This window comes from Calonectris borealis, chromosome 3, assembly GCF_964195595.1.
Source record: "Calonectris borealis chromosome 3, bCalBor7.hap1.2, whole genome shotgun sequence".
In the NCBI taxonomy this organism is placed as follows: domain Eukaryota; kingdom Metazoa; phylum Chordata; class Aves; order Procellariiformes; family Procellariidae; genus Calonectris; species Calonectris borealis.
The window spans coordinates 34,287,617-34,311,455 of record NC_134314.1 but is presented as its reverse complement, the minus strand read 5'-3'; the positions used below and the strand labels follow the sequence as shown (position 1 = coordinate 34,311,455).

The window sequence follows — 23,839 nt, the reverse complement described above, 5'->3', positions numbered from 1 at the left end:
GTTATACATTATTCTCTAACACTATTTTTGCCTGTAATACTTCATGTTGAATAAAACAGGACTATACCGTGGTCCTGATCAGCATTAGTCCAACAGATGCCTTTCTTCTGTAACCATTTGAAATTTAAAAGAAGCACGAGTTGGAGTGCAAACGTAGACGGGTTTAGTTGCATTTTAACATACTCGCCGGTCAAGGTGAGCCCAAGCCGTCCTAATGTGACATGCTTGACATAATCCGAAGGGGATTAGTTATTAATACATTTGAAAAATAAAGTCTGGTCTTGCTTCAGAGTTTTTCTTCAGTGACACATGTTCAAAATTAAAGCTTTTGTGGCAAGTTGATTATAAACTTTCCATGAGTCTAAGCAACTGAGAGCTGTTCTTGGAGCTGTCAAGATACATTCTAATAGCTCTAATTTTTAGCTGACTACGAAAGCTGTATTTATCCACAGGGGATTTTCTTTGCTAATAAACATCAGGGAAGTTTTTTGGATAGGAAACCATTTCATAGGTGTCCTCCTGTCCCCTTTTCTGTTCCTTTTCTGTAACTTCTGGGCAATTATTTCTGCTGATCAGGAGCAAAATGCAGTTACACCGCCTGTTTGCGTCTGTAGAAGGCTGTGTGGGGGTAGCATTTAGGGTAACTCTTTATGACTTATACTGGAAATTTTGGGGTGAAGGTGAGGAAGGAGGATAATTTTGAGTTCGCAGTGCTTGAAGCTAACGGTAGGGTTTCTTCTCTCTTTGTGCCCTCTTCCTACCTCTCTCTGGTCTCTCGCATGCGGCTGTGTTTTAGCCGTTCCGAACTGGGGCTCGCTCCGCTTTTTTGGCTCACAGGACTTTCCTAGTGTGTGCGCCCTTCGGCACGTCAATGTTGATTTCTGTGTAGTAGTTTCTTGAGCAGTCTGGTGCTTCCACAGCGGCTTCGCTAGGACACTTATGCTGGTAAGCCCTCTTCCCTTCCTTAGGTGGTCAGTCTAATTCTTTCTCCTCTCTTTGTAGGACTGAGTTGTTTCTCTCTTTAACTTGGTGGATGTTTTTTCCATGTGCATATTAGTTTCTTGTAGCTTCTGCTTCTGGAAAGCTGGGAGGAAAGACCTTTTCACGCTGATGAGAATACAGGTTAAGAGAAATTTGAAAGTGTAACATTAACAGGATTCAGGTTCATGGCCCTGTCAGTATGATGTCAGCATTTCATCCAATAGGTCAGAGTATTTAATTACAAACTGTGGGAACAAGCAAGCGTTTAACTACCTTGAGGCTGATGTTCATGCCATAAGCCTGGTCATACCCAGGGAAAGGGGAGGCTGTTGGAAATAAATGAAGAACGGGACTTGAGTAGGTGTATTGCCCCGGTCTGTATGTGTGCAAAGGTTAATGCATTTGGTGCACATGAACTCTAGTTTTGTTCTTTAAATATTGCAGTTAGGTTTTACTTGCGTAGTGCTATGAAGAAACAAGCGTTTTCTAAATTACTTGAGCATGTGGTGTTGTTAACAAAGTTGCTTTCTGCACACTTTTAGTGGATGTGTTGCTTAACATAGTACTCAGAAGTTCTCTTGCATCTAGCACTAATTTCTGGCAATGTTCAAGTACCTCTGGGACAAGAGTAGTCAATGCATTGCACAACCTCATGGGTAAAAAAGTGTAAGCTGAAGCCTTGCAGACTCTTCTGCAGCATCTGGGGCTTGTGCAGTTCACTATGGAGCACGCTAAGTAAAAATAGTCTTGCGGTCAGAGGCTGTATTTGTTTTGATCTACTGGAGATGAAGGACAAACATTATGATTGTGCTAATTATTAAGAGTCTTTATGTCCCAATTGTGTGTTTCAGCTCTGTACAAGAGAAGGAGTGATGGGAAGAAAAAATGGCCTTCCCTGAATTTGCAAGGGAGTTGGGATAGGTGCTGTGTCCTAGCTATGGGCAAGCAGAACTGATTCCTGCACTGATTACCTGGCCCTGGAATCAGAAATAAGAGGGTAGACTTGTAGGATGTGAGGTGTGGGTCACTGGACCAACGCAAGGATCATAGTTCAAGTCCCTGCTTTTCTTCAGGAGTACAGCAGGGTATAAAATACATTCCCTAGAGATGTGACTTCAGAGCAAATTACATGTCCTGAATAAAGGACATAAGAAATGTGAATTAGGAGACAGTTTGCAAAATACAGGACAAAAGCGTCCTAGAAAGTCTTGGGGGATGTTGGGGCAGAATTTTGTGTTGGAAGATGATTCTGATCAGCCCAAACATAGTTTGCTCCTGTGTGCGGGGATCTCGGATATGGACCACCTGCTGCCTGTAGCATGTCCCCTGTGCCAGAGGCTTGTTCTCACTGCAGCTGTACTTTGCCTTCCCTTTGAATATGGACAGTAAGGCTGAATAAGTTGTGTACTACAGGTAGTTTGTTCACCCTGTTAAATCTAGGTAAATGTTCTTTGCTAAGCTTGGGATCTGGTATGTTACGCTCTGTTGGGTAATGCTTCTCCCAAATAACCATGAGAAGGAGTTATTGCCATTGGGGGCTGTTTTCTTGTCCAATATGCGCTCTTTATTCTTGTGTTGACCCAGTACATGGTCTTTGTATTTATCTGAAATAGAAAACCACCGACTTAAGCGTTCTGCCTTAGGAACTGACACAGCGATGCATACTTATGCACAGCGTCAGGCCGGTCACCTGCTCCGCTCCACAGTGGAACAGCAACTGGCACGGTCCTTGGCTCTGCCAGCAAGTACAATAATGCTCTGAACCACCTGGGGGTCACCCACTTCTGCCGGCTGATAGGAAAGGACAGTTGGGCCTATTGCACCTTCCTTTCTGGCCAGTACTCAAGGTTTGCGGGCTTCACAGTGATGCCCTCGTGACACTGAAATGTAGAGTAGTAAACACCACTGTATTGTTCACTCGTTCTATAGCAGAGCATAAATATCACTGATATTCCTCCTTAGCCTTCACTTGTTGCGGGAGCTGGTTGACAGAGAAGATGTGTTTTTCAAAGGCATCCTCATTTCATGCGGTCACATACAGAACTGGTTCACGTACCTTAAAAGGTGTCAGGAGTGCAAATGGATAAATAATACATTTTGAATATATACATTTCAGTTAATAAACCCTACTTACTGCATTTCTTTTGCTTTTGTTGTGTGCTCATAACTGAGATTTCAGAACTGTCATGTGTGTATTCTTCTTCTTCTACAGATCGGTTTACTTTAGTTCCCCTTATTGTGTTGTTTCCACTCTCTTCTCAATCTCTATTTCTCAATTTCTTTGGTTTTATCCTAATAATCTAGTTCTGTCTTATGTGTCTGTCCGTCCATCCATCTGCAAGAGGGTTCTCTATGTCCCATTTCCTCCAAAATGATTGCATAGATAAATTCCTTCTCCGTATTAAAGGCTTAACTAGGAGAACTCTGGGGATTTTGCTTTTCTGAAGTGATGCTCAATCTCAGATTTATTGTATGGTTGGTTTTGGTTGTGTACTCTGTACGTTTCTTAAGATAATAAATAAGAGAAGTTGTTATGCCTATCTCTGGTGGGAAATTTTACTACTTCAATATAGGTTCTGAATACTTATGTTCAGAATACTGAATATTATACAGAATATTATACTGAATGCTGCCTTAGCAGTTAACCTTTATCTCCTCTAATTGAGAGACAGCTGCATTCTGGAGTAGTGTGTCACTTTAAACACATTCTAAGTTTTAAATGACTGTACCAGAAAAGGACACGGTTTTAATAATGGTTGTTAAAAGCTATCTGACTTCTTGCAGACAGTCCTAATAATGAGAACTATGTGATCTGAACTACTGAACTTCTGGAATTACAATAACTTCTGTTCATGTGTGTGATACAGATTCCTGGAAATCTGAGGAGCAGTCTTTGGCGGCCGAAGAATGCAATTCTCCCCGGAGGTGTGGGTATTTCGCATGAAGGGGACTGAAGTAGGATCAGCTGGTATCCAAGAAGTAAGTTCTTGGTTTTTTTCTCCAGATATATTTCTACTGAGGTGCACTGTAGTATTCACTCACCTAGATGGATTAAAAGCTGTTTAAATTCCCCAATGATTAGACATTGGGGAGAGACTTTTGGGAAGAGGCTCAAGAAAATGCACTACATGTTATTCATACTTTTACCAATAGTTTTGACATCTTGTTCCCAAAGGTTTGAATTTTCCGTATCTCATTTGGTGCATACTTTCAACTGCTTGACTGCAACTGCCTGCTCAGCGCAGAGGGAGCCTGCTTCTTCAGGCATTTTAGAGTGAGTTCAAATGCAGTTGGGAGAAGCGGATTCATTGGCAACAGTTGGAGATACTCATGCTGTATCACAACAACTGTGAACTTGAGTTCATATAAGTAATGTGTGCTTAATCTTCCTGTGTTGTCAGTGACAGGAAGAGGAGGAATAATTTTTTCCCGTATTTAATGATGATCTTAAGGGTTTTGACAAGCAAATTTGAAAATATATATTACAAAGCAAGTTAGGAAACAATTGCCACGAGTCAAGTTTTTTTCAAGTTCTGTGCAGCTTTGAATTTGCATTTTTATCTGTTGGTATTCCAGTGTTATTCTAATATGATTAAAAACTAATTTACCTGTCTGAGTTTGGATATCACCTCATCTGTATGGAAGGTCGTGGAAAACGTAGAGGTGTTTGAGTTCTAGCAGCACTTGGAAAATTTTGGTTTAGTTGCTTTTTTTTGTTTGTTTGTGGTTTTTTTTTCCTTTTCTCTATCGCCCATAATCCATTCATCTGGCTTGGAAATTTCAGGAGAGTGAGAGAAAAACAGTTGAAATTTTTTTTTTTTAACTGAACGGCGCTTAAGTGCCACCAGTTTGACCCTTTCTCCTTCTGTGACATGAACTGTAAATTCATGAAGACATTGAAAAGTTAGAGTATTGTTCCTTTTTTCTTACCTGTATTTGTTCAAAACCTTGTCAAGACCAGAATGTATCAAGCCCTGTTGATTGATATTCGAGTCTTGGACACTTTCTGCCTAAATACCTCTATAAGAATACCGTACAAATTTAAAAACAGAGCAGTAAAGATAACTGATTGCATTCTCTTGCCTAACGGTCCATACTGTGTGATAAAATGCCTCACAGTTTTAGATTGACCTTGCCTTGACTTTCATACAGATAAAATCTGTTTGATGTCTTTTAGAAGCAGAAAGGAAGCCATACATGGAGTAGAATTGCACATTGTTGCTGACATAATGTCCTTCATCTAATTAATTCAAAGTAGTAGGATTTTGTAGTCTCGCTACTTTTTCCCCCTTTAAGTTGTAGATATTAGGCCAGTACATTTACAAATGAAAGGCTAACCTCTGTTTCATGACCAGGTGTAATTAAGCTGAAATATTTTCATTCTGCAATCAGTGATTTGCATCTAAGAATTTTTTGTTGCCTTTTTTTTTTTTTACAGTCCACATAGATTGGCTTGCAAGGTGACTATTTTTCCTAGCTGGCTTGTGATAAACAAGATGGAACTTGCCAGAAGAGGAATTCTTTTTTTCCTTTTTTCAAAACTGTCGTTATAGGAAATACATTTTCTTACCCTCCTGTCCGGCGGTAGACCTCACGTGGGGATGTCGGTACCTCCTCGTATTGGCAACGTTGTGAAGCTGGGCACCTTACTGAGAGTTTCATAGCTTGTCATGGTAGCTCTGCTAAGGAGAGGGCGAGTGGATCCCATGGCTCTGGCGTGGTATATAGATGCCAAGTGCTAGGAATTTCTGGAATGTAGAGTTGTGCAGCACTGATAAAGTTTGCTTTGTTTCCTTAGTGACTTGACCCATTGAGAAAATGTGGTTCCCTAGGAAGCTTTAATAGCTCAAAGTTGGTATTGAATAAAGGGAAAGGCCCCAACATAATTCTGCTTGTTTTCACCTGCTGCCTGAAAGATTAATTTTCTTAACCTTAGTATAGAAAATATAACCCTGAGTTTTGAAAGTGATTTATAGAGATCCTTCACACTTATCAGTTTGAGTAAATACGCCGCAGGCTTCTGCGTTCCAGCTACGGTCTTTTCATAACCTACTCGGTTTACAGTGCAGTAATTTCATTTGGGGGCAAGAAAGTTTCAAGGAAAAAACACCTTCTAATTAGAGTGATATAATCACTCTGCTTGCCTGCTGCGGTTTCGTATGACTTCAGAAAAATAGTTGAGTGATTAATCTTTAATTTTCCCCATCATTAACTTAATAAGGAACCGGGAGATAGAATGAAAAACAAACAGCAGAACTGTACAACCGGGACATTATTATGCCAAATCTTTTTGGCTTTTTCATTTGGTGAGAAATGCCATTCTGCCAGCTACGTGAAGTGTAGCAGCAACTGGTTAGCTCAGATAATTTGTAGAAATCTTCTAACAGGTTTGAACTTTATTGAAGCCTTTGCAGAGCTTGCTACATGACTTCCTCTTCCCCACAGTCCCCTGTGGATTGGGTGGTTTTTTTTCCATAGTTTTATTTGGAAGCAAATGTTGCATAAACTAACTTGTAATATCGCATAATTCCCTCGCATCCACTTTTCTGTGGGGAAGGAAGCCATACCAGACACTGTAGTGAAATATCCTTAGAAAGGGTTTGGTTCTATTTTCATGCCGGTTGCTATCTTTAGTCACTGAGCTGATAGGCGAACTGAGTGGCGGAGTAGTGCAGTTTTTGTAGTGAATGTGATAGGATCGCTCTACTCTCTTGGAGAACAAAACAAATGCAACAGTGGAAGCAGGTTGCTCTTTTCCTGTTTTTATTTCAATTCTTACTGGATGTAAAATAGGCAACATAATTCTAGAAGTGTAATGCTTAAACAGAAGATATGCCTGACTGTTTGCAAATGTCCCTCTGGAAGTCATACTTTCTTTCATTTGTAAATACTTATGGAAACAGTCCCGTGTACATCTGCAGGCAGCAACACAGCAACAGAAGTTGTAGCGATCTTAACTAACCTGCTCGGAGGCCTCTGCATGTTAATAATATAAAGTAAACAGCTGAGGAATGTGTATTGCTGTTGACAGTGAGCGACTGTAAACATCCTCGACTGGAAGCTGTGAAGCAGCAGATGGGGCTTTCAGTCGGATGTTTGCAGCTGCCAACTGCCACAGACGTCAAGAAATGTTTGACACCTAAAGCATAGTTGTCTGTTTAAAACTTCTATTCTATTTGGTTTATCACAGACATATGAATTTAGGCCAAACTTTTCTATGTACTGCTTAATTTTTCTTGTGATGTCTGTGTCTGAATATCCAGTCTCTGGTAGGAAAAAAAGCAAAAATGGAATCAATTAGGTTGTATTTTTAAATACAAAGTCAATTCTAAGTTTTCAGAGGTGAGTTTCCATGCAGCTTGCTTGGCTCTACAGGTTGCTTGGCTTCGTTTCTAGACTCCGCTGAAGTTTTTACAAGATTATTACGCACATTTAGCATCTCTGCAATGGTTCATTTAGAGTTTGAAATCCTAAGCCTTGTAGGAAGCAATCACTTACAGGAGTTCTGGAAACTAGAAATGCACCAATTATAGCAACCGTGGAAAAAAATTTTAAAATAATTTTTCCTGGAAGAGGCCCAACTCTGCAAAACGATAGGGAGGTCAGGGAGATTTCATGCAACTGGGTTCACCTCTGACGTATCACAGCATCTCAGCTGTTTGAGGTTCAGTGATCCTGCCCCTCCTCCCTTTCCTTTCATTCTCCTTCCCTCCTCCCTTTCAAAAAAAGAGGAGGAAATGCTGAAAGCTGATTCATACTTTTCTAGAAGTCAGTTGAGACAATTTCAAGACTCCAGTCCTGCCAGCTAGTTTTATGTGTGGGTGGACTGCTGTGCTTAAATATGACCCCAGGACAGAGAGAACAGTGTATGTGATTGGGACGATATTTAACAATGATTGCTATCATACCAGAAAAAGAGCAGCGAGGTTGTAGCAGTAAGTGATTTAAGTTGATACTGAAAGCACTTGTGGATTCACTCTTGAGGGAAGATATGCATCGTGTTGATATGTATGTTAAATATCTACGCCTGTGGTAAAGAGGGTTTTGTTAACTTGTTTTTTCTTGTTGTCAGTGTCCTTCTTTCTCAAATGTGTATGCGTGCTCATATAAAAATATGAGGGGACATAATCTAAACATTAATCTGTCCCTTTACATTTCACATAAGATACAGGTAACCTAAAACTCTCTGAAGTTTCTGAATTTTTTTTTTTAAAGGAGCTAATGGCCTGGTCAGAGTTCTTACAAAATATTATTGACATGTAGGTAGCTGAAGTGGTATCTGCAATGTCAAGAAAGCATGCTCTGTATTTGAGGAAACTTCACTAATCCATGCTTTGCAAACAGGTTTTTGTGTAGATTTATACACTTGCCATAGATTCAGATTACATTGTATTTCAGTAGTGCTTGAAGGCTCCTGTTAGGATTAGCACTGTACATCATCTTGCACGCTTTGCCATCTGTAGTAAGATATGAGTTCTCCCATCAAGGGATCACTATCTAATTCAAGACTAGTGGCATCAAAGTGGCATCCAGATGATGTGGGCAGGGGACAAACGGGAAGAGTGAGAGGAAAACCAGGGGGACAGAGGGATGGGCTTAGGAGCAATTGTCTGTGTAGGTGGCTTTGAGTTGTTTGCTTAATTAAAATGGAGGAAGACAGAAGACATATCTTCTTAGCCAGTTATTTGCCTGGCTATAAATATCTTGAAAGATGATGGTTTGGTTGGATGGTATGTGGATTTGAAGTTAGGATAGACGCTGATGAGGCTGTGTTTTTAGGTTGATCTTTTTTGTAAGTACAGCAGAGGGAGCAGCTGAAATGGGCAGAGGTTTCCAAAAACCTTTTCTTGCAAATCTAAGAAACTCTGAAAAGCTTGTAGTGAACTCAGAGCAAGGAAAGTCAGTGTGAACACAACATTTGACTTACAAGTATTGCAAACTTAGCAACATACTGAGTTCAGGGCCAAGGCAGATGTCAGAGATAGGGCATACATTCATTGTAGAAGTAGCTGAATTTTCTGTGAGTATCTACAGCAAAAGCAAAATGGGAATTACTGAAAACAGTCAGATTATATTTGTGAATGACAGAGACGGATGTTACTGTTGACAAAGTAGGACAGTAGTTAAGAGATGTGGTTCAACAAAAACCAAGTTTTTAGGCAAGTGCTTTTGCAGCCTTTCTGGGCTTAAAACTGGCTTTATTGACAACCCAGAGAATTTCCTAAATGACCTTGTAATGAAATTCATGGAAGTTGGACGCACTTGAGAAACACTATCGAGGCAGAGGATTCTTGACATAGTCTCATCATCTGGAAAGCGTCGCTATATATTTGAAGAAGAGGATTGAGCAATAGGAGAGAACTTGCACAAGCAGAGTATTTAATATCAAAAGCATTAAGTACCTCCTGTGAAGATTTACATATTGATAATACTTGTGCTTTGGCAGGAAATTCTTTCAATACCCATTCTATTACTCTTCTTCCTGAATTACGTACCGTCTCAAAGTTCAGCGTGTTTCCTCTTGGAAAATGTAGTAGTATGTTGGGACTGTTTGCTTCAGCCTCTAATCTCACTACATGCACGCAAGGAGTTTTCTTCCAGAAAAACAGCTTCAGACATGTAACCTGCTCTTCTGCCAGCTACCTCATAAAACCTGCTAGGGCTAAACTTCAGAATAACGTTAGAGCAGTGGTCCTTAATTTCTGTCTGCGGTGGAAGGTGGCTGCTAGTTTTGTGTTACCCTAAATGCTCGTATATGTTGTCGTAGCTGGTACTTATTGAGGTCATTGTCCTACTTGGAAGGCAGGGTCTTGCTTTCAGGCTCTGACTTCCCGATTTGGTAGGTCAAGTCAAGCCCCTCTTCACCCCTCTGCTGAATTAATGGATGTATTCTTAAAAAAGCTGCTTCCCTCCCGGCCCTGTTTGAAAGGGAAGAGCAATTCTCGTCTGAGGGGTCCTGGTTTTGACTCTGCAGAAGTTCTGCCTGCTGGCCAGGAAGAAGGGAACAAAAAGGGGAAAGTCAACCAGTGCTACTTACCCGTGCATGCTGTTTATGGAAATCGTCTTTAAAGTGACGGGGCAGCTGTTGGAAAAGGCACAATCCATCTGCCTACATATGCACTTGTTATGAAGAGAATACAGTTGATGATGTGAATGGAAAGCTTTCAGTACTGAGCTGCTGTTCCTACTCAAGCCACGCTCAAAACCGTAAATTGTTCAGATACATGCTTTAACTCTTTGCTTGAAAAGTGACAGTGTTAAATAGCCATACTTCTTGGGGAGTTTTCTTTGTTAATGGTATGTGAAATAGGCGTTATACAATGTGCTTGTTTTGTGTAAAAACACGGTAGAAGAAGATGAGCTAATCCTGTAGCTCTACAACAAATCTGAATTGGAAAGGATGACTCTTTTGAGTTGAATTGGGCATATCACTTTTTTTCCCTTTAAGCAGTAATTTATCGACTAAGATGCATGAAATCACTCCTTTTTTTTGTACTGATACATACAGAATGTTCTGGTTTTTTCCTAAAGCTTCAAACAGTTATTATGAAACAAATAAACAAACAAAGGATATGAGAAGAAAGCCATGTGCTGTGCAGTGACATAGTGTTTTTCCAGATCATGGCTTGAGGCATCTTTTTAGCTGTGGATGTAAACGTAGCTTCTTTTATTTAACAATACTTCTCTTGATTTAATATGGATAGCCAGCATTTTGCTCCGATTCAGCCTTCCTGTCATTGGCACTTGATTTTTTTTCTTGTGGGTAAATTGGAGATATTTTCAGTAGCTTTGTCTTGTGTTGCTGAAGATTATTTTTCTTCCCTCCTCCCTTGTATACCCTTTGATTAAGTACATACCTCCTTTGATAATGCAGAGCATAGAAAATTAACTCCAGAGCTTCTGCCTATAACAAGGCAAGAATATCAGTAGAAGAGAGGGATATTGCTCACTGTTTTTTTTGCAGTCTCTTCTGGGCATTCAGGTGTATTTCAGACAATAGTTGGTCTTTCAGCATCTGCCTGGAGAAGTTGTGAGTGGTTCTGTCCTCTTCATTGCACTCCTTTTTTTTTTTATCCTTGTCTTGTGTAAGGACAGAGGATTTGCTTTTAGCACTCCAGGATGTTGTGCAGAGGTCTCTTGTCTCTTTGCTTTCACCAGATCAGTCATCTCTCTGCCTTCCTCCCCTGACTCATCTTTATTCATTAGATGCAACTTAAATTTCTTTCTTTTGTCTTCAAGGCCATCACGGCTTATACATGTATTAACTCCCACATCCAGTTGTCCTGTAATGCTGTTCTCTATTACTGGCTTGAACTTTTTCTATCTTTCTCAAACTTTTCAAACTTTTTTTCTCAATTTCAGAAATAAAAGGCTAATCAGTCAACAACCTTTCTAACTACTTTGTTGTAATAAAAGCTTTGGGAAGAGTTTGTGCACTCTTCTGAAGGCCATAGGCTGTTAAGAGATCTTCTTACAATAATGTTTATAGTACTTTTTTTCCCTTGCCCTCATCACCTTCTGTATACTTTGAGAGTATGATTAATATTTTCTTATTGCAGTGTTGATTTTGCAGAGTTGATAGCTGCAGTTCTGATGTGTGCTGCCATTTCTAGGGAAACTGTCTGCTGTGTCCTGTGCAGAATGGTGAAAACATTTTATTTTCTCCAGAAAGGTTTTCACCATTCTGCATAACAATGTGTATATCCTTTATGTTCCTTTATATATATTTTTATATATGCTTGAAACTAATTGTATTAAGAAATTGTACAATACAAGGCTGCTATACTCTGCCGTGTATTTTGTGTGGTGTGTGTACATATGTATACGTACACACAAACATATATCAGCAAAGCCAGAGGTAATACGGTATGAAGAAGGGAAGAAGGAGGCAAAGGAAGCTGTGCAAGTGGCTTAGGTTTTTTCCACCCGTTGCCTAGCTTTGCATGCTAAGCAGAGTAAACCAGCCTTGTGTTCTAGAATTTCTTAATACAATTAGTTTCAAGCACTCTAGCTGTGTTTTATTTACAACATTATTCCATGGAGTATATGCTCATCTGAAGCTCTTGCTCTAAAATGACTGGTATAAAAAAGAAGCAGCTGAATATTTAGTCTATTTACATTAAGAACAAATGCTGCTGTTCATTTAGAGCAAAGGTCTTATTAGTGTGTCAGCAATTTAATGTATGGAGGCTAGAATGAATCGCCAAGTTCCTCTATTTTGATTGTTGAAGGCTATGTAACCTTAAAGCCTTTCTGCATACCTGATGCAATTCTGGGATTCATAGCAGTGATTAATTCTATAGCTATAAATGCTCGTCATCAACATCCTGAAATGTTTTCAAAACATATGGAGGGGTTTTTAACAGCTTAAACTAAACAGTGATGAAATAACGGAAAGCGTATGTGAGACACATTTACAAAAGTACTTATTATCTCCTTGAAATGGTACCTGCTATGAGGGTTTTTGGTCTTTTGTATGAATAGTGATGTCCTTCGAGTGGCAATTGGAGCTTCTATGGAATGCATGGAAAGCAGTGAAAGGAAGGAAACTGGCTTAGGTCCTAGACTTTTAGGGCAAGACTCAACTAGGAGCAGTGGGGAAAAAGGGTATAAAGCAACACTCAAACAGCTCTGCAGAGCTTGTTAGATGAGGCCCAGGGCTGTAGATGACCCTGCAGATGTATAGCTCTTTGACCAAAGGTGGCCCTGGAAATGGTATAGAAGCTATTTGGCAGGTCACATAAATACAGATATCTGTGAATCAGCTAAGTACCTCAAAAATGGTAACTTCAGCAATTAAGCTTCTTTACAAAGAAACAAATAGGAATTACATTCTGAAAGTAAATATGATGGTGCCTTAATGTGGAAAACCACTAGAAATGCATTTTCTCTGTCCCACAGTGGGTTTGTATTGTTATCATTACCTTTGAATACTCTGTGAAGATCTAATTGTTCATGAAAGTTGGTAAGAAATACCTATGGAAAGGATTCACCTTGCTGAACTTACTACAGCTGTGGTGTAGTTAAATATCATTGAATGTGGTTTGGATTGGAAGGGACCATTAAATGTTATCTAGTCTAAGCCCCCTGCTGTGGGCAGGGACATCTTCAACTAGATCAGGTTGCTCAGAGCCCTGTCCAACCTGACCTTGAATGTTTCCAGGGATAGGGCATCTACCACCTCTCTGGGCAACCGGGTCCAGTGTCTCACCACCCTCGTTGTAAGAAATTTCTCCCTTCTATCTAGTCTAAATCACTCTCTTTTAGTTTAAAACCATTACCCTTTGTCCTATCGCTAAGGCCGTACTAAAAAGTCTGTCCCCATCTTTCTTATAAGCCCCCTTTAAGTACTGAAAGGCTGCAATAAGGTCTCCCCAAAGCCTTCTCTTCTCCAGGCTGAATGATGCCAACTCTCTCAGCCTGTCCTCATAGGGGAGGCGTTCCACACCCCTGATCATTTTTGTGGCCCTCCTCTGGACCCGCTCCAACAGGTCCATGTCTTTCCTGTGCTGAGGATGCAGTACTCCAGGTGGGGTCTCACCAGAGCAGAGTAGAGGGGCAAATCACCTCCTTCGACCTGCTGGCCACACTTCTTTTGATGCAGCCCAGGATACGGTTGGCTTTCTGGGCTGCGAGTGCACATTGTCAGCTCAAGTCCTTCTCGGCAGAGCTGCTCTCAATCCCTTCATCCCCCAGCCTGTATTGATACTGGGGATTGCCCCGTCCCATGTTCAGGACCCTACACTTGGCCTTGTTGAACCTCCTGAGGTTCACATGGGCCCACTTCTCGAGCTTGTCCAGGTCCCTCTGGATGGCATCCCGTCCCTCAGGCATGTCAACCGCACCACTCAGCTTGGTGTCATCTGCAAACTTGCTGAGGGTGCACTCCCTCCCACTGTCTGTGTCATTGATGAAGAGATTAAACAGTACTGGTCCCCATACAGACCCCTGAGGGGACACCACTTGTCACCAATCTCCATCTGGACTTTGAGCTGTTGACCACTACCCTCTAGATGCAATCGTCCAGCTAATTCCTTACCTACCAAATAGTCCACCCATCAAATCCGTATCTCTCCAATTTAGAGAGAAGGATATTGTGGGGGACTATGTCTGGGCAGGACTGTTTTAGGCTTACCTTAATGAAGGAGGAGAGGCCCCTTTATGAGACAATTTATATGATTTATTTTAGATATGTATTTGGGAATGGGATTACTTGTCCCCAGTTGCCATGCATATTTCCCTCCTTTATCTTCAAAGCCAGTCTAGGATAACTAGCTCAGGTGTGGGTATCTTGGGTGATAGAAGTCCATATGTGGTCAGATGAATACAGTCTTTTGCTCTCAAAGGAGGAAGTTCAAAAGGTAGAAAGCTTTTGAATAAAATGAGGTGAAAGATGAAATATGAACAGAAAAATCAGAGTGCTTTGGAATGGCTTACAAAAATCTTGCTAGTTGTGGGAGAATCCACAATCAAGGGAGATGGTCAAAGATAAAATGGCTGAGAATAGAGGTGGAAGCGGCTATTAAAAATACTCTTGCCCTTCTTCCTGCCACCAGAAATCCCTAAATAGATAGCTGTCAGCTTTTATTCCATGAATATATATTAGCAGATAATGAAGCAATGTATAAAATTAGTAAGAAAATGGCATGGATGGAGGGAGGACAGCCAGACAGTTAGAGAAAGAAAGATTTTGTTAGAAACAAAAGTAACTTTAATGTTGGTGCTCTGTGACCAGGTAGAAGTCATAGAGCAGCGCTTAAAGACAAAAATACTCAATGTTTGTCAGGTATGTGGTTAAAAAGCTAGATTTTAGTCAGCTACAAATGTTGATGGCATTCTTTCCACTTTAGCCAGCCAGGAGGATGTTTAAAAACAGCTATTAAAATGTGACATAACTTAGAAGATGCCAATAACTTGTATCAAGGAGTTAGAGAGGAGTAATATGAGAAACTCTGTGGACTGCTAATCTAAAATTAGAGTACTCCAGATTACAGATGGAAACTAATTTGTGTCGGGGCTTAACTGGGTAACTAGAGTGTACGACTGCTCATAGGCTGTCAGCTTGACATAGTTTTGGAAAGAAGTGCTGAAGTAGGACTTGGACCAAAGTAGGTAAGTGGACTAAATCATACTGTGAAATGCAACTCATCTACTGTGTCATGTTTTTTTTTTTATTTTTAAGTCAGGCAGATTAGTAGCCTCATACAAATGCTGGCCTTTATGATGTGTTTCAGGATATTTGATTTGGCAACCCAAACATCCTGATGGAAAAAAATTTAACGTAGTAAAAGGTCTGGATACCATGTATCAGAGGGATTAAAAATTGTTGAACAAATATAAAACTATAATTATTAATGGAGAATCATAATTTAGTGGTATGTTTCCCTGGGGTGGAGAGAGGTAGGCATTGATTCTTTATCTTCTCTTGGTTTATTTTTTTGTTGTTGGTTCATCTAGAGGAAACCAACCAGAGCTATTCCTTTACAAGTTCACTTTACAAGTTAATTAAATATTGGAAAGGTACAGTGAAGATGGGTCATATAGCAGTCTACTTGTATCTCTTAGGAATCAAGTTGGTATTGTTCTTCTTGAATGCAACCAAAATATATATATACACACATTTAGAAATCAGAAATTTAGAGTATGTTTATACTTGATTTTTCTGTTTGTGAAAAATGCATTGTAGGTGCCTACTGGATAATGGGCTGAAGGAGTTTTAAGAATATGTGCTTTTAAAAGGCAAAAGAAAGAATTATATGAAATGCTATGCCTCCGGGAGGAATTTAGGTTATAACATAACATATCACATATAACATCACATAAAGTGAGGAGTTAGAAAAATGACACTATGTAAGCCTGGGTGGTATTCTGTACTTTTCTCTAGCAGTATATGCTTTGAGGGTAGTGGGACCGTGGCTATGACCTAGTACGTAGCTTTTGTGTTTGAAAAGGGAAGGCAAGGTTTGCTGGCCTGTTGCAAGGTAGTGGGCAGTGTTAGGAGATAGGGGAATAGAGGGAGGCGTGAAGAAGGAATGTCTTGCTCAGCAAAAAAAAAAAGGAAAATGAGCAAGTAGTAAAGCTGGAAATGCGGAATGGACAAACATGGGAGAGACAGTGCCAAAACCTTGAAAACAAGCACTACAGATAATGCTTTTGAAATACTTTGATTTTTTCACTCCGGGTTTTGAGTCGAGCAGTCGAGCATGACTCTGTCAGGCAAAATATGTCACCAGTGTAACCTCTGACACATCTGATCAAAAGCATTCCTGCATGCCCCAGTGACAGGGTGGAAGTAGAGCACTGACCAGCCCTGTGGTGAGTGAGGGTGGGGACAACAGTGTGGGAGGGATCAGCCTTTAACTAAAGGTGTCTTAAAGGGCTGTAACTTTATTTTTTTGAGAAACTGGATGCTTAATGTCTTCTGAAAATCAGGCGTTAAGGATTTATCTCCATGCAGTCAGCAAAGAATACCGGTTTTGTCATAAAACGAAGTTGTGCTCTTTTGACTCCTAAAGAGGATCTTCAGGGTCATCTTACAGCTTGTGTTGGATGGTATTTTTGAAAGGAGTAGAACTTGGCTATATAAAAATAACATGTTAAAAGTGTCGTCTGAGAGTTCAGAGAGTTGTCTGGTTTCAGACCTGAAGTAGCTGAGCTATGGATTACTTCTAGCACTTCAGGATACAACACCCCTATGAGCTGAGGTTAATAGATCAAATTCCTAAGTCAGTCAGTCTCTGATTCATCTTTTAAGTGTTGTTCCAGGTCTTCAAAGTAAGCCAAATTCTCTACAGCAACAAATGTTTCTACTTCTCCGAGCATACTGAACAAGTAAATAAGTCCAGCAAAATCCAAATGCAATTTGGCAAGCCAGGATGCTGCTGAAAATACTTGCCAAAATTGCCTTGGCAAAAGCTTTTCTCTGTTTTCAGTAGATTTGGAATGAAATCAGACAAGATCTAAGCTCTCTCTCCATGGGAACCTTGTGACTCTATTAAATACTCCTACTACTGGGTGAATTGTGTGTAATGAGTATTGCTGTAGAAACTGAGTGCAGGGTGGTTTCCTTGCACAGCATCCCTTGTCTCTGAGCTGTGAGAATGGGCTTATAGCTACATTAGCGGAATCATTCAGATGCTTGTTAAATAAATGGGAAAGAAGAACCATGTGTGCTTGTAAACGTTACAGTGAAGGGACAATACTTTCTCCAGTGTTTAAACGTTAGTAGTTGTTCTGTCCAAGTCTGGCCTTGATGAAGGTCTGATTTCTGTAGAAGGAACGCAGTCAGGAGGGCTTCTGGGTTAACAGCCAGGAGATAATTATCTTCTCCTGGAAACAAATCCCAGAAGATGGAAAAACCAAAGAATAATGGAAAGAAGTCTACACTAATACCCTCCAGTGTATTTTTTTTTTCTTTCCTTCAAATTTCTTTTGGTGCTGGTAGTAGCACAAATACAGATCGGATGCTACTGTTTCAGTTTAGGCTGTTTGCTAGCAGTAGGGAGCAAATGGTTTGGGGCATTAGTTAAGCTTTCCAAGTATGTGTGACATTATGGAAAACAGTATTTTTACACTTTGTTCAAACAGTGAGCAGGTAAAGAAAGAGAAATAGATCATGGTAAGCAATAGCATTGGGGTGGGGGATGAATAAATTGCAGTCTAAAGAGAGCAAGAAGACTGCCATGGAATTTCAAAGCTGTCATAGGTCTTGTTTCCTCTCCTATTTATTTTTTAATTTTGTATTCCTGACCTGACAGAGTATAGAATATTCAGGCTGTAGCAAGATGCTGGTGTGGCCAGTAATGATGCCTAAGATGGATGTTCGAAGCAATTTAGATGCCAAAAATTAGACAGCGTCTCCCTCTGGAGGTCTTTAAAGGCATCTCTGTCTGTGCAGGGTACTTTGTACTTATTTTAGGAAGATGCATTGTTAAGTTCCTAAACCTTGGAATTATCCTGGATACTCTAATTGCTTCTACCCCACCCTGCATGTTCAGTAAAAACACAATATATGGCAAAACCAGACTGGTCACTGACTGAATGGGAGAACTAACCTGTTCTGTATGAGTGGGTTTTATGTACCATACCAAAGAAAAGTTGATGAAGGCAGTTCATGCAGGCAGGTTATATAGAAGACTTTGGCAAAAACTTCTAGTCTAATCTTCCTGCAAGTGAGTAATGGATCTAGGCAAGAATTTACATTTGGCCGCTGCTTTAGAAGATGGGACCCTAAAGAAGTGACTGCAAAGGCCAAATCTCTTACATAGCACCAAACCCCCAATAGTGAATAGCCTAAGACTATCCTACAAGTGATAGCTATCTTCTTGTCAATTGGTGAAGAAATAAAGGATGCATTCTGTTCATGACTGATGAAAAACATTTAAGTTTTGTACTTCTGCACCAAGTTTCTGTGCTTTCTGTCTCTCTTCATAGTCGGTGAAGATTTAGTTGGTAGAGTCAGTGGGGCCTGCATAGCAGCCCTCTGGTCACCTGCCTAAACCTGGTGCCAATTAGGATCTCTACAGCATTGGTAAAAATTGCATAATGCTGATGGATACAACCTGGGACCTGCAGGGTTTACAACAGAGGCAACTGGAAGTGAAGTGGAACTCCCAGGACGTTGAAACTGACAGCAGATACCTATGTCTATATACCTGAATTACACCCAAAGTGTCTGCTGTAGTATAAGCTGAATCTTTCTGTAGGCTTTTTTGACTGTAGGGGAAGTTTATGTGTCTTTATATAGTTTAGGTGCCATCTTGAGAGTTGAATCCTACCCTAAACGTCTTTGTCTTATTCTTTTTGAATCTGTAAATAGCCAGGCATACCTGTTTGGATAAAACCTGTGTAAGAAGTTCTCGGAAGAATTATGATTTCGCCTGAGAATGTCGAAACAGCATATTTATTATAGGTCCATGCAGTGTTACATTGTGGTGAAGTGTTGACAGTGTTCAAAAATAATCTGGCATTTCATTCCCAGAGTAAGTCTCTCTTCCCTTGAGTAAGTCTCTCAGGATTTAGTATGGCTTTTACTCTTTTTGAAATTATATTGTCCCTCCTGTCTGTCATCTAATCCACGTGGATGTTTTTCTCTAGATCTATGCAGAACACGTGGGAGCTTTGTAAAGTTGCTAACGCTGTGTTTGTTCTCTACCATCTGACAGCCTAAAGACGGGAAGCTAAAGGGTTTCAATTTCAAGATGGATCAAGTGGAGCATATTGGAAACCTGTAAACAAGAAGTCTGATCCCCTCTCTTTTTTCCCCTTAAGTCTGCACCATAGCAACTATCTACATAGAAGGATTTCATGTCTTGTATGAGGAAATCTGTAGAGAAGCCTTGTTGTTCTTTTGTTCTTTTCTATCACAAAGATATGTTATATGAACATATCTGGTGCTGTTCTGGAAAGCTGGGTGTTTCATTCCTGGGAGGAACTGACTGCAGATACCAGCTTTGTTAAAAGATTTTATTTTTCTGTTACGCTTCCTTCCATGTCAGCGTGCTGAGTTGAGAAGGAGCTGTAAACGCATACTGAAAAATAACATGCAAGTTTTCTAATCTGAGCATTTCTCCTCCTCAACAAGATCATCTGCAGGTTTTCCACATGTTAGTTAAATGGAATGAAATTGGTAGCTTTAGGAAAGGGAGAATGTGAGTGTTTCGGTACAGAGTTTGAATAATGAAAATTTGGAACTGAACACATTTTCGCCTCGGGCATTTGCAGTTGTTGCTTATGACGACAGTGTTATTTCGGAATGATTTGGCTCTTTTGTCAGTATTGCTGAGTTAAGACTGGTTTAGCCCTTATACTGCCGAGTGGACATATGTTGAGGGGAAGAAGGGGCAACTGTTTCTCATTAGGACACAGACAAAAAGCTGCAAGCATAAAATAAAGGTATGGAAAGCATCTTTCTTGCCGTAGTGTCAGCTGGACCCAGTTCTAAGCCTGTCTACTACTTTTCTGTGATTATTCATGGTTGTTGGTTTTTTTTTTCCCCCCCCACTGCCAACTGACTGTTTGATGTTAGTGAGGGTGCTTGCACAGCGGGGTTGAAGCTTATGTATTCCTCCCTGGGTACTCACCTTGAGGTGCACACTGTGTGCATTGTGTTCAGAAGTGCTTATTGTCTACAACTTCTCTTGGCTATCTAAGTGTACTCATTCATCATAGCTAAAATAGATTTAAAATGTTTCTAGGAAGGGTATCTGGTGCTTTAAGTCCCTCAAACTTCTGGCACTTGCTGTCTGATGTCTTGGGACATGGGTGACTAGACTTGGTCATATCGTTATCAGCGCTTCTCTTGCAGAGAAGTTTTCTCAACCAGTGGCAGACTATGCCTGCTAGGTGTATTGAGTTACAAGATAGTGTTATACGCAGATATGTGTTCTCCTCCATGAGCTGTAGACCAAGCAAATGCTCCTAATGGCATCTGTAGCGTGTCTGCTGTCTGTTTTAGTTACTGGTGAAGTATCTTTGTTCCTAGAGATTCAGTAGCTCCTAATAAAACTTGTACAGTTCAACTTCTAATGTACAGATAGAGCATTTTTGCTTTAAAAGTAAGTAGTTTTTAACTTTCTAAAGATGTTTCCACGGCTGCAGCAAATCTGTTCTGTTGTGTGAAGTATGTGAGTAGAAACAGCATGTGCTAAAAATTACATCATGAACTAAATCACATGTTGTGACATACATCATATATTGAGAAATAGTTTGCATTGAATTTCAGTGCTTACTGAAAAGGACGTCTGAAGGTATAAATCCTCTAGTTTTCATTGTAAGCAATAAATCATCTCTCTGATTTGATTGCATTTTGCCAACATTTTGCCTTATGTTGCCAATATTCTGCTTTAATTGATTTGCTGGAACCAGTTTTCTCCTCTTAGGAGAAAAACTATCAGCTGGTGGGACAAAAGTTTCTTTGAGTTTACCAAAAAAGTGACTAATGTACCTTGAATGCAGTAATTCTTGTAGGCTAGTATATATTTTTCTACTTTGATTTGTGTCGCATCTCATTTTAAGTTTCCAGTCACTTTAAACTTAATAAAAGTAAAATATTTGCATTTTAGAAAACAAGTTGTATGCTTTCAAATCTGGTCAGAGAAATTACTATTGTTGCAGTAAATTCTGCTGCAGAAAATCTGTGTCAACTCTCTATCTTTCTAAAGAATCTGAAGACACATAATGTAAAACTGAACATCATTCAATCTTCACTTCCACATTTATCATTTCAGAATGGAGGATTTCATTGTTTTAAAAGTTACAATCTGAACCTAACTCAACTTTCAACTTCCTCTTCAGTTAGGACAGGCGGCTTTTTCATCTCATCACAAGGCGCTCTGATTATTTTGCATAGCCTCCTAACAAATAGCCTGCGTGGCACTTGCCATCAGCCCTTTCTTCGGGTTTGTGTTTAGCGCGGAAGGTAAAATTGGGATGTTGCTGAACCCTGTCTAACATGTCAGGTCTTCAGATAAGACCCGTAGAATTGCAGCGCTGGTCAAAAATACTTGCAGAAAGGAAGTACCCGAGCTGCTTACATCCCTTATCTTTTCTCTTTAATACTTGGCAGGCTTTCACTTAGCTTGGTCAGGAAGTTAATATGGAGTGGTAGCTGGAGAGGTCACTTGCATCGAGCAATCTGAAATACTAGCTGCCTGCTCTCATCTTTAGCCAGGAAGGGCACAGGTAGAACTGTAGGCAGTCACTTGATTTTTTAATTTTTTTTTTGTTTTTCTTTCCTATGCTGCTTCTAAGATTTCCTGGTGTTGTAAGACTTGGGAAAGAAAATGAAGCCTCTCTCCACTGTTTGATGGTTGGGTTTAGAAGAGGTTTCTTGCAAATTACTTTTTGTGAGTAGTAGCCTGTTAATTTTTGTAGCAGAGAGAAGCTCTGGAGGTGAGTGGCAGCATTCCAGGTTAGCACAATGATTCACAGCCCTGAGCAGGGCAACAGGATGCAATTTAGCAGCCTTGATGGGGGAGGAGGCATGGAAACTTTTAAAAATATTATTTCCATTGCCAGGCCATTTACTTACGAAAATTCTTATGCTGGAGCCTGTCTCTGCCCTTATCTTCTGCTGCTGACCCTCGAGTTTCTTCCTTCCTGCTTCTCGGATGGAGCCTGGATATCTACGTTGCCTCTGACTGACGCTTCTTTGCCTCCTGCTTCCTACCAGCCATGTCTGTCATAGTCATCAGACGGATTGTAGGGCTGGAAGTGAGGTAGAAACAAGAAAAAACCGTGATGCATTTTTCTCTTACGCCTGCTTGCCTTGTCTTATACATTGAGCATATGATATTACAAGTTTGATTCGTAGGCAAAATGCATGCTGAGAGCAGCTTTCTGCTTCATTCCTGTGTTAGTAACTGAGAGATCGAAAACACTTCAATCACCAGATGGACTGGGTTTTCCAAAAGTTATAATTCTCATGAACTTCATGAAGCTTAGAGTTTATATTTGAATATCCTACTCTTGGATTATAGTTGTCTGTATTTATTTGTTTAAGTATGCGGTACAGCATGTACTATTTTGATGTACTATTTTTGATGATCACTGTATTGTTCCACTTCCTTAAAATAAATAAAATAAAAATAGACTAATACTTAGCAGCATGCTAAGTGGTGAAAGGTTGATGCTAATTAAATAGGGTTGTCAAAGTGCATGTATGAAGAATTACAGATCGTGCAAAACCTTTGTAAATGCTTCAGCTACCCCTGCCTTTAGACTGCCCAAACTTTGTGAAAATATAAAGTTTTTCAGTGCATTTAAAAAAAAAAAAAACACCAACAAAAAACCAACCAAAACACAACAAAAAAGTGTTCCTTATTTTGTATTGGCACTACTTGGGCCCCTCATTTGTACGTGTATAAATTGGGCAGCAAGAGGAGAGGTGGAGATGGAAATACAGAACTGTTGCTAAATTGGTACCTTTCAGTTCCTTTGTTCAGCATAAGAGTTACTTTAACCACAGTAAAATAGATGTGGTTTTTAAAGAAGCCTCCATATAAAATAACTAAAAAAAGTATCAACGGTTGACTAATGCTTAATTTACTACCTTTTCATGGAAAAAAAATACTGCCTTTTTTTTTCTTCCTTCAAACTATTTTTGTTCCAAAGTATCTGAAACTCTCCTATCAGTGACATTGCTGTTTCTGTAAACACTGTCCATAGGCTGGCTCCGGGACTCTGTTTGTTCAGAGCATGAGTGGGGAGACTCCCTTCCAACGGAGGAAATGGGCCGATGCGTTAAGCTCTCGCTGGAGATTGTTCACATCCACAGAAGCTATATCCTCTGCAGGAAAACAGAGCTTGGATTCGTGCCATGGCGTGTCCGTGATGTTAACGAGTGGGAGAAGCTGTGTGTTCCTTGCCTGCTTCAGCAGTAATCTGCTAATTCAGGGAAGGAGTGAGGAAAACAAAGTGGAGTTTGATGAAATTTAAATGTGACACTTAATCCTGTTAGCACACAGAGGGAAAAGCTTTGTGTTGCATGGAGGGGAGGGAGAGGAGCTATTGAATTTACCTGAAATCTATACATCAGGAAGAACCAGATCAACTAGGATCTGGATCCATGCCTTGTTTCAAATACATCTTTGCCAAACAGAAACCTCAGCTGAGTTTCTGTAAAACTGAAGCCCTGCTTGTTTTCATCCCGGAGCAACTGTTGTTTAATACAGATGAGCAACTTGATCTTCTTGGATTGCTCACATACCATAGTGATGAGCCTCACTGAAATACTAATAAAGAAGTTTTAAGTTTACTGCCTATTTAGGAGAAAATAAAGTATGTTCAGGTGAGTTTTGTTACTATCTTTATGTTCAAGTGGTGAGTTTTAAATCCTTTTTTCAGTTTCAGGGTTGCT

At 40.1% G+C, this 23,839-nt stretch overlaps 1 long non-coding RNA gene across 1 annotated transcript in view; it reads left to right on the top strand.

The window, feature by feature from the left end:
* Window positions 1-3,848: 3,848 nt before the first annotated feature.
* LOC142080234 (uncharacterized) overlaps window positions 3,849-23,839 on the top strand; it is a 32,122-nt gene continuing 12,131 nt past the window's right edge. Inside the window, exon 1 of the long non-coding RNA XR_012672904.1 lies at window positions 3,849-3,960. This is a non-coding gene — a long non-coding RNA (uncharacterized LOC142080234). The remainder of the gene's footprint in view (window positions 3,961-23,839) is intronic.